Source organism: Haemaphysalis longicornis, unplaced genomic scaffold (assembly GCF_048455015.1).
Source record: "Haemaphysalis longicornis isolate Haplotype H1 unplaced genomic scaffold, Haemaphysalis longicornis Haplotype H1 scaffold_7, whole genome shotgun sequence".
In the NCBI taxonomy this organism is placed as follows: domain Eukaryota; kingdom Metazoa; phylum Arthropoda; class Arachnida; order Ixodida; family Ixodidae; genus Haemaphysalis; species Haemaphysalis longicornis.
The window spans coordinates 68,541,588-68,554,682 of NW_027526422.1; the positions used below are offsets into that span (position 1 = coordinate 68,541,588).

The 13,095-nt window shown below is 48.2% G+C and overlaps 1 protein-coding gene across 3 annotated transcripts in view; it reads left to right on the forward strand.

Moving 5' to 3' along the window:
• LOC144145855 (uncharacterized) overlaps window positions 1–13,095 on the forward strand; it is a 328,427-nt gene that overhangs the window by 209,391 nt on the left and 105,941 nt on the right. The window contains exon 1 of one of the 3 annotated variants that reach the window (XM_077677656.1): window positions 2,907–4,200. The exons of the other annotated variants lie outside the window; for them this stretch is intronic. The gene's annotated coding sequence lies outside the window, so the exon portion shown is untranslated. Of the gene's footprint in view, window positions 1–2,906; window positions 4,201–13,095 lie in introns of those variants that run through there. 3 annotated transcript variants of the gene reach the window in all.

Here is a 13,095-nt window from a genome sequence, read left to right on the forward strand (position 1 = left end):
TCATTATTTCTTTGAAGTTTGCGATAAAATTGGCATCATTCTTATCGGGACAAAGCAGCCTTTCCAATGAACCGAAATTGTATTTTGTCTAGAATTCAGTATTAGCGTGCGCTGCATTTTTGGACGATGGACAGAAACAGTGAAAAAGAGAAAACCAAATGATGCTGCGCACCATTGTTTGGCTTCGTCTTTTTCACTGTCCCTGTCCCTCGTCCAAAAATGTAGCGCACGCTAATACTGAATTCTAGACCATACCAACTAGCCCCTGAACAAGCCTTTGTTAACTGTATTTTGTCGCCATGGCCCTTTTAATGAACACTCCCCCGTGTCATGTTTCCAACTCGATATTACTCCACGTGCCCTTACAGCCCCAGACCAGTCACCTTGTACCACGTAATATGGGAATGTCAGACACCCCACTCCTACCCTCGAAACCATCCCACCCTTGGCATTGGAGGGGACACTGACCAGTTCCCGGCTGGACCAAGGACCAGTGACTCTGGTCACCCGAACCGGACAACGACCTTGTCCAAAGGGTACCTGTGCTGATGTACTTCACCTACACAAGAAATGGCTCGAAGCGCAACATCAAACACTTACCGGCTATACTTTGGCTTTGGCTCCTCTTGATAGAAGGTACGTATATCGGAGCTGTGTTAAAGCCGCCTTGCTGTCAACCTCACTGGCCCGTGAAAACGTGGTCGAGATGCTGTCCACACTCGTCCCCGCTGTGTCTACTTATCTCTAGTGCAGTGCCATCGCGGCTCCGCTCGTGATTCTCCTGAGCCTTCACAACAGCGTCGGGGCTCGTCGTGGCCTTGCGCTAGCTTCAGGTGGCTCACCTTTTTTGACTGTGCTGTTCGTTGCGGATCGACCAGACAGCTTCTCTGTATCCTCTGTAAGAAGGTGTGCTGTCTCTTTACCGGTGTCCACTCCATCCGGTAGAAACATTTCTGTCATAGGGTGGACGTTTCTGGCTCAAAGACGTTTATGCCTCCTTCGCTCAGTTGGCAGGGATACCAAACTATTGAACATGAATTATCGCTCATTTTTGTCATTATCCTTTCCTTCTCAATATCTCGGTTTTCTCCTAATGCGCCTAGGAATTGTTTATACGATTTCCACGTTATCCGTTAACCCGGGCAATGCAAGTTTCCTGAAATGAGGCTTTGGTCTCAGTAGCGACCTGTCTTTAGCGATTAGAAGTGAAGCCCCTTAGGGGCTGGGGCTGTTGGCGTCTTCTGTCGTCGTCGTCGTAATCGTCGTCTCATGTACACGTTACCAACAACGGGGAAACATGTTTACGCGTCGCTCTAGAACGCAACACGTACTAAAAAAAACACCGGGACACTGGTTTACGCCTCGCGCTAGAGAGCTTCGAGCTTCAAAGGGAAGAGAATTTTGCAGCAAAGCTGTATACCTCTACCCTCCAACGGCTTCATCTCCGTTGGAAAAAACGCCAAGGCAACAAGAATACATTTATACGCTGCATGCTTCGCCCCTCCCCAGGTTTCACGTTAGTGGAGGCGGCCCGGGATTTTTCCTACTTTCATGCGAAGTGGTGATTGGCGACTCAAGCTGCGCTGTACACTTTGGCGATTACGATTATGGTAGGGATGATGGGAGTTCATCTGCAGATGAGCAAGGTTTTTGTACTCTCCCGTGTGAGACATGTATATGCTTTAAACGCTTCACAGGAATTTGTATACTGCGTGGTATCTATTTCAAAACACAATACGGGCTCTGGCCGACGTAAGTCGGCCATATAGCTGCGCATAACAGCGGTCTTTACATCTCCGGCTGGGCGCTGAGCCCAACGTTAGCTGAGCATCAATGTTCGACGGTGACACGCGTGCTGTGTGTTGTGCCTAAAGAAGCCATCTTTCCATGTCCGCCACAATGGTTGCACTGGCATTGCAGCGGCTATGGTTGCAACGCCAAATGGTTGCTGTGGTGGTACGGTTGCAATGCGGCGAGTATGGTCGCAATGGTTGCACTTTGGCATTTGGCATCGGAAAATTTCGGTGTGGGATGAGTGCAAGGGTGTGTCAGCTGTTCCGCTCCCGTTATTTTGACGTCGTCGGAGCATCGTCTGCAGCGCGGCCGTCTTGCCATAATCGCCGGTTCTTCCGGTCACTGATCTTACAGCCCGCGTTCCCTTCCGATCCAGGATCGCGCCTTCCCAGATTTGGAAACCGGAAACAAACAGAGCGAGGCGCTCGCAGGAAGGAAAGAGAGGAGGAAACCGATAAGAATAAGAGCGAGGCAAACGTTCCAGCCAAGAGAAATACTGGAGAGCGCGCATACGTGCGGGGGATAAAAAAAGGCTGTGTGACACGACTCTTCAGACTCCTCTCTTTTTCTTTCGTCGTTACCAATGGCACGCTCAGCAGCTGCGCGGAACACGCGGCGAAAGTCGATCGGCACGGGCCCCGCTTGTGACATTACAATGAAGCGTTAAAGGAGCAGCACCCTCTGACGTTCGCGCCGGATAGTCGACTGTTCGACGAGGCCGATAGAGAGAGACTCGCTGCCACGTTCGTCAACTGTTGTCACCATTATCGCCGTTCCTCGCCGTTGTTTCTCGGCACTTCTATTCTCCCCGCATCTCACGCGCTAGCTCCCGCCACCCCCTATACCCTGTTCTACAAATTTCGTCATTATTCGCCCCCCCCCCCCCCTTTTTTTTTTCGCGCGATAGTGTGCTTCATTCTTCTTTCTCCTTCCGTATGTATGTCCTTCAGGCGTCCCCGCCGCTGCCGCAGCCTGCAGCGGCGTGAGAGTGTGATGAACGGAACACCTGTTCCAGGCACTCCCGCGGTTAGCGGGCTCGCTCCCTCGCGCACGCGCACACAGCCGCACGCACAGCAGCAGAAGCGGGAGCAGCAGCAACAGCCAAGCCGCAGCAAAACATTCCTTCTTCGGCTAGCGCAGTGAGCGCACGCCGAATGGGAGCGTGGCTGCAGCAGCGACAACGTCCGTGCTACCTCCGTTCGGGATCATCATCGCCGCCAACCAGCGTAGTCGCCACGGCGCCGGCCGCTAGCGCCGTGCTCTCTCCCTGATCCTGATGAATCGGCTGTCGGAGTCGCCGGAATCAAGCCCAACCCCTAATAAGCAAACGTTGCCGGATAATTTCTTTTTCAATGATTTTGTGTGTGTGTGAGGTCGGATACGCCGGCTGTGTGACACGTTTGCACATTATGTTTTCGCCGTTGCCGGTTGCCTGACATGGTTTCTACGCCCGCTCGGCGATGCTTTGACAGTACTGAACGGCCGAAACGAGTGCGACAGGCTCTTAGCACGGCGATGCGGTTTTCTCCTTGGTCGGCGAGACCTCACGACGGAGACATTGGATTTATAGCACCCAGCGTTGGATTTGAATTGTACTGGATTCGAGAGTGACTTCGCCACTGAGGATTGTGTCGGTGAACACGGAAATTATCGCCCAAGAAGCTCGCTACGCTAGTCGCTCGTTTTCCTGGACTGGATTGCGGGGAAGAAGGAAAGCAGATGCGTCATCTTTTGCAAAGAAAAAAAAGTCAACGTTTCATCGCCCAGTGACTTGTGCCCTGCGCAGTTGTGTGGGAAACAGCGCGATAACTATCCGTGTCGTGGTGCGTTGCAGCTTTGTCGGGACACCCCCGGATTATTATCAACGAGGAAGCTGTGTCGCTGATGTCGACCGATGTAGCGCGTACATCACGTCGCCGCTCGGTTATCTAATATGTGACGAGTTTGTGCACGCGGTACTGAGCATTGACGTCCGCGCGCGGGTTTTTCTTCTCTTTTTTTGATACGACCTCTACTTCTAAGGAGCCACCATGCCACTGCCGCAGCGTCTACTGTGTGGGCCTTCTGTTTCTTCTTGTTTGCTGTTTTCCCTCAGTTCCGCCGAAGACTAGAAAGTCGACGCAACTTTATTCTCTTCTGTGTTACGCTTGTGCTTGCGCTAAGCCAACGGGGGAAAATTCGGACACCTTGGAATGCCCTGCCGCTCACCAGGTGTTGACGCTAACTCCCATGCTTCTTCGCTGTGTCTTGTTGGAATTTCTTATTCGATAAGGTTTCTTTTTCGGTTTGGCTTCGCCTGTGTTGGGACTTGACAGTCTGGGGGAGCCATCAAAGGACACGAGAAGCCGCTGAACTTTTTGTTTTTCCTTCAGCTGCAGCGTCACCAAGGATTAAAAAAAAGAGAAAGTGAGTACGTCCTTTCTATTATAAGGAGTGAGAGAAAAAATGTGAAAAGTTTGTTCTAATTCAATCCCTTTGCAAGGCCTTGCGGTGACGTTTACACCAGTTGTACCTCGGCGGCCGTGGCAGTAACTTAGCGGCGTACGGTAACTCCACAAACGGAGTTCCTTTTAGTGAATCTGGGAGTGAAACGCCATGCCACAGGCTTTCGTATAATCGAAGAGTATTTTTGGAGTGAACCTGTTAACTCTTACAATAGCCTCCTCCCGCTAACGCCGATACCTAAACAGGTTTTCTACGGCTTTCGAAGCTTTTATCATCACCGGCCAGCTATGGACGTATGGGCAGCTGGACGTGGAACTTGGAAGCTTTCGCCCACTAAGCCAATGCCTCCGACGCGCTCAGCCAATATCTCGATATTGTGACTGCATCACTTTATATGCATAAAATTTACAACAATCGTATACTATAACTTTCACAGAGACGGAAGCCTGGAAATACGCATATGTGCGACCGAAGTGTACTCATTCACGCGTGCGGCAGAAGTCTGCCGCTGCGTTCGCCGGCAGCTCGACCGCTCACCGACACGTTCAAAGTAAGAAGGCCGTAAGCAGTTGACCGCCATTGCTTAGTTGTGACGTAGTTCGCATGGCACCTTCTATTCTGTATGCCACACGATTTTGTTTTAAATCCTGGCTGCTTGTGACTACAGGAAGTTCGCCGCGTATATTCGCTGGGGCTTTCTTGTCTATAGGGTGTGGTGCTGCACGGGCCGCAGTGTGTCACAACACCGTCGGTCGACTGCATCGCCCTTGCCTGCGTGATCCTACAATAGAACTTTCCTTATGTGCGACACTAGCTGACTGAATTATGTGCGTGGTCAATTATGATTTACGTTCTTGGCTGGCTATGCTATCTGCTTTTTAAATTGCTGTCGCGATAAGAGATGTCTGAATGAAGGGTCGTAATTATGTGGCGACACCAGTGATGTAATCCCCAAAGATAAAAGAATCTGGTCATTGTGAGGCGAAAAAAAAAGCACAGAATGGCGGTATTACAATGCCGCCGTTTTGTGCGGCTATTGATGTTTACATTTGTAAATTTCTGCGACTTTGTTTGATTTTTAACGTTTATATTTAACGTTTAACGAGAAAATTTATGTCAGAGACAATGAAAACTTCCTGGAATTTGCAAAATTCACATCTGCTTGCGGTTAGAGATGTGCGCCACCTGTATTTAACCCCCGGATGCATTAACGTTCCACATTCAATTGTGGGCCTATCCGTGGGACGTGGAACACATATTTCCAGCATAATGAAGCAAGCGGAGCATACAAACAATGGACAGTACCGTCAGTTGTTTATTTGCGCCGTTTCATTATGTAGAACATGTATCGGTGTTACTCCAACAACAACCTGATTGAGGGCCTATTTTGAGGTCGCTTATCCCTAAACACAGGCTGTGCCTGAATTACCTGAAACATAATGGCGCTTTGGTTGTTACTTGTCTCAATTTTTCTAATACAAACATTTTGCCTTCAAGCAGAAATTTTCTGTGGAAAAACAAAAAAACAAAACAATGCTTACCCAACCTCTTGCACTCAATCGCTTCGAAGTTCGACCCCTACGCAACTTTGTTTGTGACCTCGTTGCGCAGATTTCGGGAAACCAACTTCCATTCTTACAACCTTGTAGCTAAGTTTTGCGAATTGTGATTAATAATGATAATAGCAATAACAATTCAAGTTTATTTATTGTGTTTAAGAACAGCCGCGAGGCCTTTGTGCTGGCACACGTATGGATACAAGTACAAAAGGGCAAGAGGTTAGCGAACGTACGCGTTGACAAGACACGACAAAATGAATTTCAAAGGGGAGTTATGGAAGGCAACACGAGCAATAGAATTGATGCACGGAAAAACAGAAACGGAGAGTTTAATTTGTTTAATATGTTTAATTTACTCTTCATAATAATAATAATAATAAAACAATCGCCTATACTCAAACTAATTTATGGTTCATTCCGTCAAGGACAACTGCTGAACTATAGTTTATATCACAAGCTAGCTGCAGCACTGTGGAGGCTACATTGTTGTCCCCCTCAGGGCGCCTAACTCGCCGCGAAGGAAGCGACAAAAGGCGCCGGGGCCGTGCGGTGCCACTTGCCGAGAGGGGAGAAGGGAGTGTCCTTCCAGGACCCCCTTCACGGCGGATTAGGCGCCCTCAGTGGGCGCACTATTGATAACAATGTAGCCTCCACTGTGCTGCAGCTAGCTTGTGATATGAACTATAGCTCAAATGGTTTTCCTTCCCTCTTTTTACTGCGTATGTTTCAGATCTTCGCATTTTCCTCTTTCTTTTTTTTTTTTTTTCGCAGACTCAAAATACGTCTTCCGGAGCGCAATTTATGTCGCAGATATAACAACGCACCTACTAAGCTGTTTCCTTCCAGTCGCGCAATGAAAATGGCCTGGGCGCAAAGCGATAAACGCGAAGCATGCTGCGCCAGCGAAGCATACCTAATTGCCCGGCGCAGCCTTTCGCGGAGTGCTTTTTGCTGGAGACAGCGCATACCGTTCCCGGCGCTTGCAAGACCTACGGAAACGATAAGGCCTTGCGATCACTGTTCATGAGCCCGCGTACAGGGATCGCGAAGCCAACTTCTAACACACCGGCTGAGCGTGTCATGACTCTGTACACTTAAAGGTGGGCACCGTCAATGCCTTCTGCTGCACGCTGCCGCGCATGCGCAGTAGAGTGTAAGGACGTATGACGTGCGAAGGTGCTAAGGCGATGGGGTCTGTGGTCTGTTTATGGGTTACAGTATGTGTTAACATTTTGCGCCGTTTAGTGACGCTTTATATCTAAGTCAGCTCTGTTTGTCAGCGGAGCTGGTCTGGAGACCCGTGATAGACTCTACCCGTGAGATCGGCGATGATGCTCGTCACGTTAGGCGAAGGTACCCCGCTGGGCTGACAGATGGCGCCACCACCTCGACGGAGGTTCAATGGAAGATCTCGGAATGCGGCGCACATCCACTTGCCGCTCTGCATACCAATAAACTACCAGACCTCCGTGGCTGAGCTTTGCATATGTACATGCCGCGGTGAATCGCGTTGTGAGCGACCCCCGCCACCGTGCCAAAGTCAGCTCCGCTGTTTGAGCAGATTTCACTGACGTGAACTGACTTCAGTTTTTCAAGACAATAGTCTTTCTTGGGCAATTTAAACGCCAAAATTTTGGTCTGTCTGTCTGTCTGTCTGTCTGTCTGTCTGCCTGCCTGCCTGCCTGCCTGCCTGTCTGTGACCCGATTCAGCCACCCGGCCAAAGAGAAACGGAAAGTGTGCAATATTTTTATACACCCGCAGCCAAATCTAAGCGTCTAAGTACTTGTCAACATTGTTGAACAAGAACAAGGCATTACATAAATATAAGACAAAGTCAATACACGAGTGATATTTGCAGTGTTCCTTTATTGAAAAAAAATGACAGATGCTGGTTTTTGCGATAGTAAATAAAATACTACATCAAGTGCAGAAAAACGTCGCCTGCTGTTGCCCGCGCTACCTGGCGGAATTTTTAAAAATCAAATGGCAAGAGCAACGAAAGGTTCCACTAGATCGGTTCCGCGTTCCCCTTGGAACGCTCGAGGAGTAGGGCAGCGTGGTTCTATAAACGTTGTAGTAGGGTGCATCGGTTCACGCGCCTCTCCGCCGTACGGCAGCGCTAGCATCGAGGTACCCGACTTGGAGTAGTGAAGCGCGGTAAATTTAAATTGGCTTGAGCAAACCCCTACCGTGTTATCTTGGGAGGAACTAGACGGGAGCGGAACAGCATGAGAGGTGAGCCGGAAAGAGAAGGGAGGCATTAACTTGCCAGGGGCGCCAGTCGACTATCGTCTTCCGTCGACATTTGCAACGAAAGGAGCAGATACGAAGCCATTTTTTGGTTTCCTAACTCCTTCGCTGTGGCGTGCACTGTTAATTGTGCAGCGAAAAAAAAAAATCAAGAAAATTCTTCCTTCTTTTTTCCTTCCCTCTTTCCTTCCGTTTTTTCTTTATTGGTGCATTGTGGGGTAAAATGGTTGAATCGGCGAAGCTATAAACGGAAATATCGTTGTTAGGTCAGTGATAAAAATGATGGTTCGATTTAATGCAGGTTCGCTCTGGACGCGCAAGCACTCCGCGTCTGGTTCATTTGCGTCGTTATGCAGACAGAAATGCATATTTGTTTTCTTTAACTTATTCTTTTTATTTTCTGCGCCTACCGCCTCATCTTCCTTCTGTTTCACCGTTGCTAATAGCGGAAGCCGTGCGCGCATAAGCCACACACTCAAACATCCGGGCTTTGAGCTATGCACGAGAACTCCACTGTTGTCCTCCACGGCGCAGGCGAGGCGTTCCCTGACGTTACGCGGCCTCTTTCTTTTCCGCCGTACTACCGTTCGCTCTGATCCACTGACGTTACTCGGGCTCTTTCTCTTCCTCCGTACTATCTTTCGCTCAGTGTTGTACACGTTCCTCTAAAACAGGAACGAAAACACGTTCTTCGTTCCTTGCCAATTCTGAAACGAGTTCTCGTTACAAGTTCCTTTATTGCGAAAGGAACGCGTTCCAGTTCCACTTCGAAAATTGGAACGTGTCGTTACATGAACGTTACGTCTAATTTTTTTCTAATTAAAAAATGGTGTCGGATAATCGTGAGGTGAAATAAAATGAGAAATTTAACACTCACACCGAACTGCATATATTAAACTAATAGGAACACCGCTGGCAGCAGATTATCTGGAGATAAAAGAATCCAAAGAAGCGCTCCTAGACGATTTTTTTGCAGGGAGCTCCGGAAAAACTCCAGACATGTCTAACTGCTATTTTGGTGCTCGTATATTGCAACATGTATGACACTTCCCACTTCGGTCTTACAAATGCACAGTAAGGTTACTGCGCCTCAGATGTGCGAATAGAAAGTTACTCACATGCAGGAACGTAATTAAATATCTTCGATTAGAAACCGCATCGAAAGGAACAATATATAGACCTTCAATGAATGCTGATTACAGTTTATTAAAAACACCTTACAGGCCCCTTTGCGGGGAATTTAGTAAGGGGGTTACAAAAGTGAAGCTCTGCGGATCAACTGTAATAACACGGAAAGGCGGGCTGGTTGGTTTGACATCTTAACGATAACTTTTGCGCACTCGATATGGGGACACAGAAAAAGATGACACGAAGACGAGCAGCACAAATTTGCACAAATTTGCGAGTAACAAAACACAGCAGTAAAGTAAGGGCTACGAGGTTCGCAATCCAAGTTTAGGTCGGAAGACGATAACAAGAAAAAAATAAAAGCCAACACCGTAGTTACACACTAAACCTACGCGCAAGAATTGCAAAGTATGCCGAACACAATGCGGGTAGTAGATAAAGGAAACAACCAAAGAAATCCAAGTATGTGGACGCGACGCACAAATCTGTTGCGGTGGTTAGAAATACGTGTAAGGGAAAAGCATAGGAAATAACACAGAGCCTAAACACGTGCGTAAAAAATATTTAGACTATAATAGATATAGTCAGACTCAAAGTGCAACATTATAAAGAAACAACCCCAAATAAATGAAAAGTAATGAGAAAACAAGAAAACACGTGCCGTAGTACAAAAACGAAGAGTGTTTGGTTCTTCAAGCAGAAAAAAGGTTAGTACATAACAAAGTTACAGGATGTGACAGGAGAGAGAAGAATGTAGAAGGAATGAAAAAATGTGAAAACAATTAGTGGGGAAAAAATGCCCGAATGCATTGTCGCAACTAAGTACAGTCCCTTGTTTGAACTCAAAAAGAGTTGCACCTCGATGTTGGAGTCAGACAGACGAACCCATTTTTCGGTAAACACTTCGTTGCCAATGTTGAAGAGCTGTTCCACGGAAGCGCTTGAGGGTACTGACGTGTTGTGCTTGAATAAAAGTTGGTTCAGTCCCTCGAAGTTCTTCATCTGTGACAGCGGGTAGTCAACTGGTACCAGCAGGCACCGCGTGGAAGGGTTTGCTGCCCAAAGGAAAAGAAATCCTCGGGCGCGGACGAGGTGGCAAGATTTAGGCTGGATGGCTCGGTCACCGCAGCCAGCTCTGTCTTTATGTCGCTGGTCGCCTTCTCTCGCATAGAACTGTCTGGGATCCATGACAGTTTAATCGTTGGGATTAGGTAACTGGAGACAACGAGCTGGCGCTTTCCTTTGAGGGTTCAACCTGCAATCCCGAACAATTCCCGGTGGCCCGGTGAGCCTGCAATCCCGGTGACCCTTCGAATGACCTCGTGCCCAGCGAGAGCAATTCTCTCTACAACAACACACCCGCGGCTCGCGCGCAGTAATGCGGTAATTACAATATACGAAGGTACCTGCAGCGCCATTCGGAATTATAAACCTTTCCCGGGCAGGGAGCAATTCTATCTATCGGCCAGACACACATCCTTGCCTCCCCAGACAAACGATGGACGGTGAAAGGAATTTTTACGGCTGCGCTATTCACCCGTCGAAAGCCGCGTAAACTCAACAGGCATGAAAGGAAGCACAAGCTGCGGCCCGCGTAATGGATATTCTTCTGCCTTTGACCTTCGAGGAAGCATGTTCCGCTAAAGGGAGTGGGTGGTGGGCAAGTTGGCCAACTTATAGGAAGAGAAATTAAGTAGCGACTTGTGGATTTTGGTACTCGAGCCTTGGCATCAAGAGCAGCCATTTCCTAGCGTAGTAAAGTTTGCAGAAGGAACGCCGTTCCGGCCATTCCTTAAAAAACCTAACGCGTTACCGCTACATTTCTACAGACCATTAATGGAACGGTGGCGCTCCTCCGTTCCTCCAAAAAGGAACTACTTCCAGGAACGCCGTTCCTTGGAACACCGTTCCGTACAACCCTGCTTCCACTCTGTTCCGCTTGACGTTACGCGGCCTCTTTATTTTCCGCGGCCTCTTTATTTTCCACCGTACTATCGTTCGCTCTGTTCCGCTGACGTTATGCGGCCTCTTTCTTTTTTGCCGTACTATCGTTCGCTCTGTTTCGCTGACATTACACGACCTCTTTTTTTTTTTCCGCCGTACTATCGTTCGGTCTGTTCCGCTTGACGTTACGCGTCCTCTTTCTTTTCCGCCGTACTATCGTTCGGCCTGTTCCGCTTGACGTTACGCGGCCGTTTTTTTTTTTTTTCACCGTACTACCTTTCGCTCTGTTTCGCTGACGTTACGCGGCCACTTTCTTTTCCCCCGTACTATCGTTCGCTCTGTTCCGCTTGTTACGCGGTCTCTTTCTTTTCCCCCATACTATCGTTCGCTCTGTTCCGCTTGTTACGCGGTCTCTTTCTTTTTCACCGTACTATCGTTCGCTCTGTTCCGCTGACGTTACGCGGCCTCTCTTTCTCGCCGTACTATCATTCGCTCTGTTCCGCTTAGCGCTCGCGCTGTTCTGTCGTTCGTTCACTCTTGCTTCAGTATCCCCGTTTATGGCTCCTTCGTTTCTTCTTGCTTATTTGCCGTACTATTTCTTCCTGATTTTGTATCGTCTTGCCGAAACCTCAGCTTCAGGCGTGTCTCCAGGGTAATACGCGCTGCTTGCAAACATCTTGCATGTCACAAGATTGGCAGTGCGGAAATTGTCATGCAGAATCAGATTTCTGTATTCGTTCGAAATTGAACGCCCCTTTGACGTCGTTGCGATGGCTGCTCATCCAAAAGAAAGGGCAGGAATAACGTCATTAGCAGTTTCACATGCGTGTACAAGATATGCGAAAATTGCCTTTATTTTTTTACCCTGAAGCCGAGAGCTTGCAAACCTTTTTCGAGAAGTCCCGTGACACGGGCTCGAAGTAGCTGCTTGCTAATTGGTGGTTCGCGGTGGTGGTCTCGAAGTGCAAGTTTAAATACATCTGCCAGGAAGGCTCCGTCCGATGCACAGCGAAGCATGGATTCGTCGAGAGGAAATGGATCGGGCATTCAGCAGACTGATGCGATTGCGACGACCATATAATGCCTGGGCGTCGAATCTTGCGTACATTCTCAGCGCAGAAGCACTGCTGGGACTTTCGCGATGCAATGATAAAATGCTTGCATTCCCTCCGATCTTACAGAAGTAACTACGTCGGTTAATAGCTAAAGGGCTCAGTGCGTAATATTTATCTTTTTCATGTTTCATATTCTCTGCGGAACAAAACATAGAGTCTTGCTTTCCTAGTGAGCTAGTTAAAATACCAAAATTTTAAACTTCTGCTCGCCCAAGCGAATAAAATAGACGCACACAGTCTTGTAGATAGCATGGTCTGTTTTCTTCTCCCAGAGTGCGGCAAAAAAAAATCATGGCCCATCTACACTAACGTGAAATCTGGGGAGGGGGGGGGGAAGCGAAACGTGCAGCGTATAAGTGTATTCTTAGTGTCTTGGTGTTTTCGCCAATGGAGATGAAACCGTTGGGGGTAGAGGTATACAGCTTTGCTGTAAAAGTCTCTTGTCTTTGAAGCACGGAGCTCTCTAGCGCGAGGCGTAAACGAGTGTCCCGGTGTTTTGGTACGCATTACGTTTTAGCGCGAGGCCTAAACGAGTGTACCGGTGTTTTATTACCGTAGCTACATAAGCCGGCGGTTACGACCATAGGTCGGCGCACTCACTCGTGAGTACACTCATTTGTACTCATTTGTACTCAAACTCACGAGTGAGTACGATGATGAGTGATCACACACCCAGAAAAAAACAGTGAGTACGATGACGAGTGAGTACAGGGGTAAGTCCACTACTCATGAGTACAGTACTCATGAGTACACTACTCATGAGTATGAGTACTCATGAGTACAGTATTCATGAGTATGAGTACTCATGAGTTTGAGTACTAATGAGTATGAGTACTCATGAGTACACAGTACTCATGAG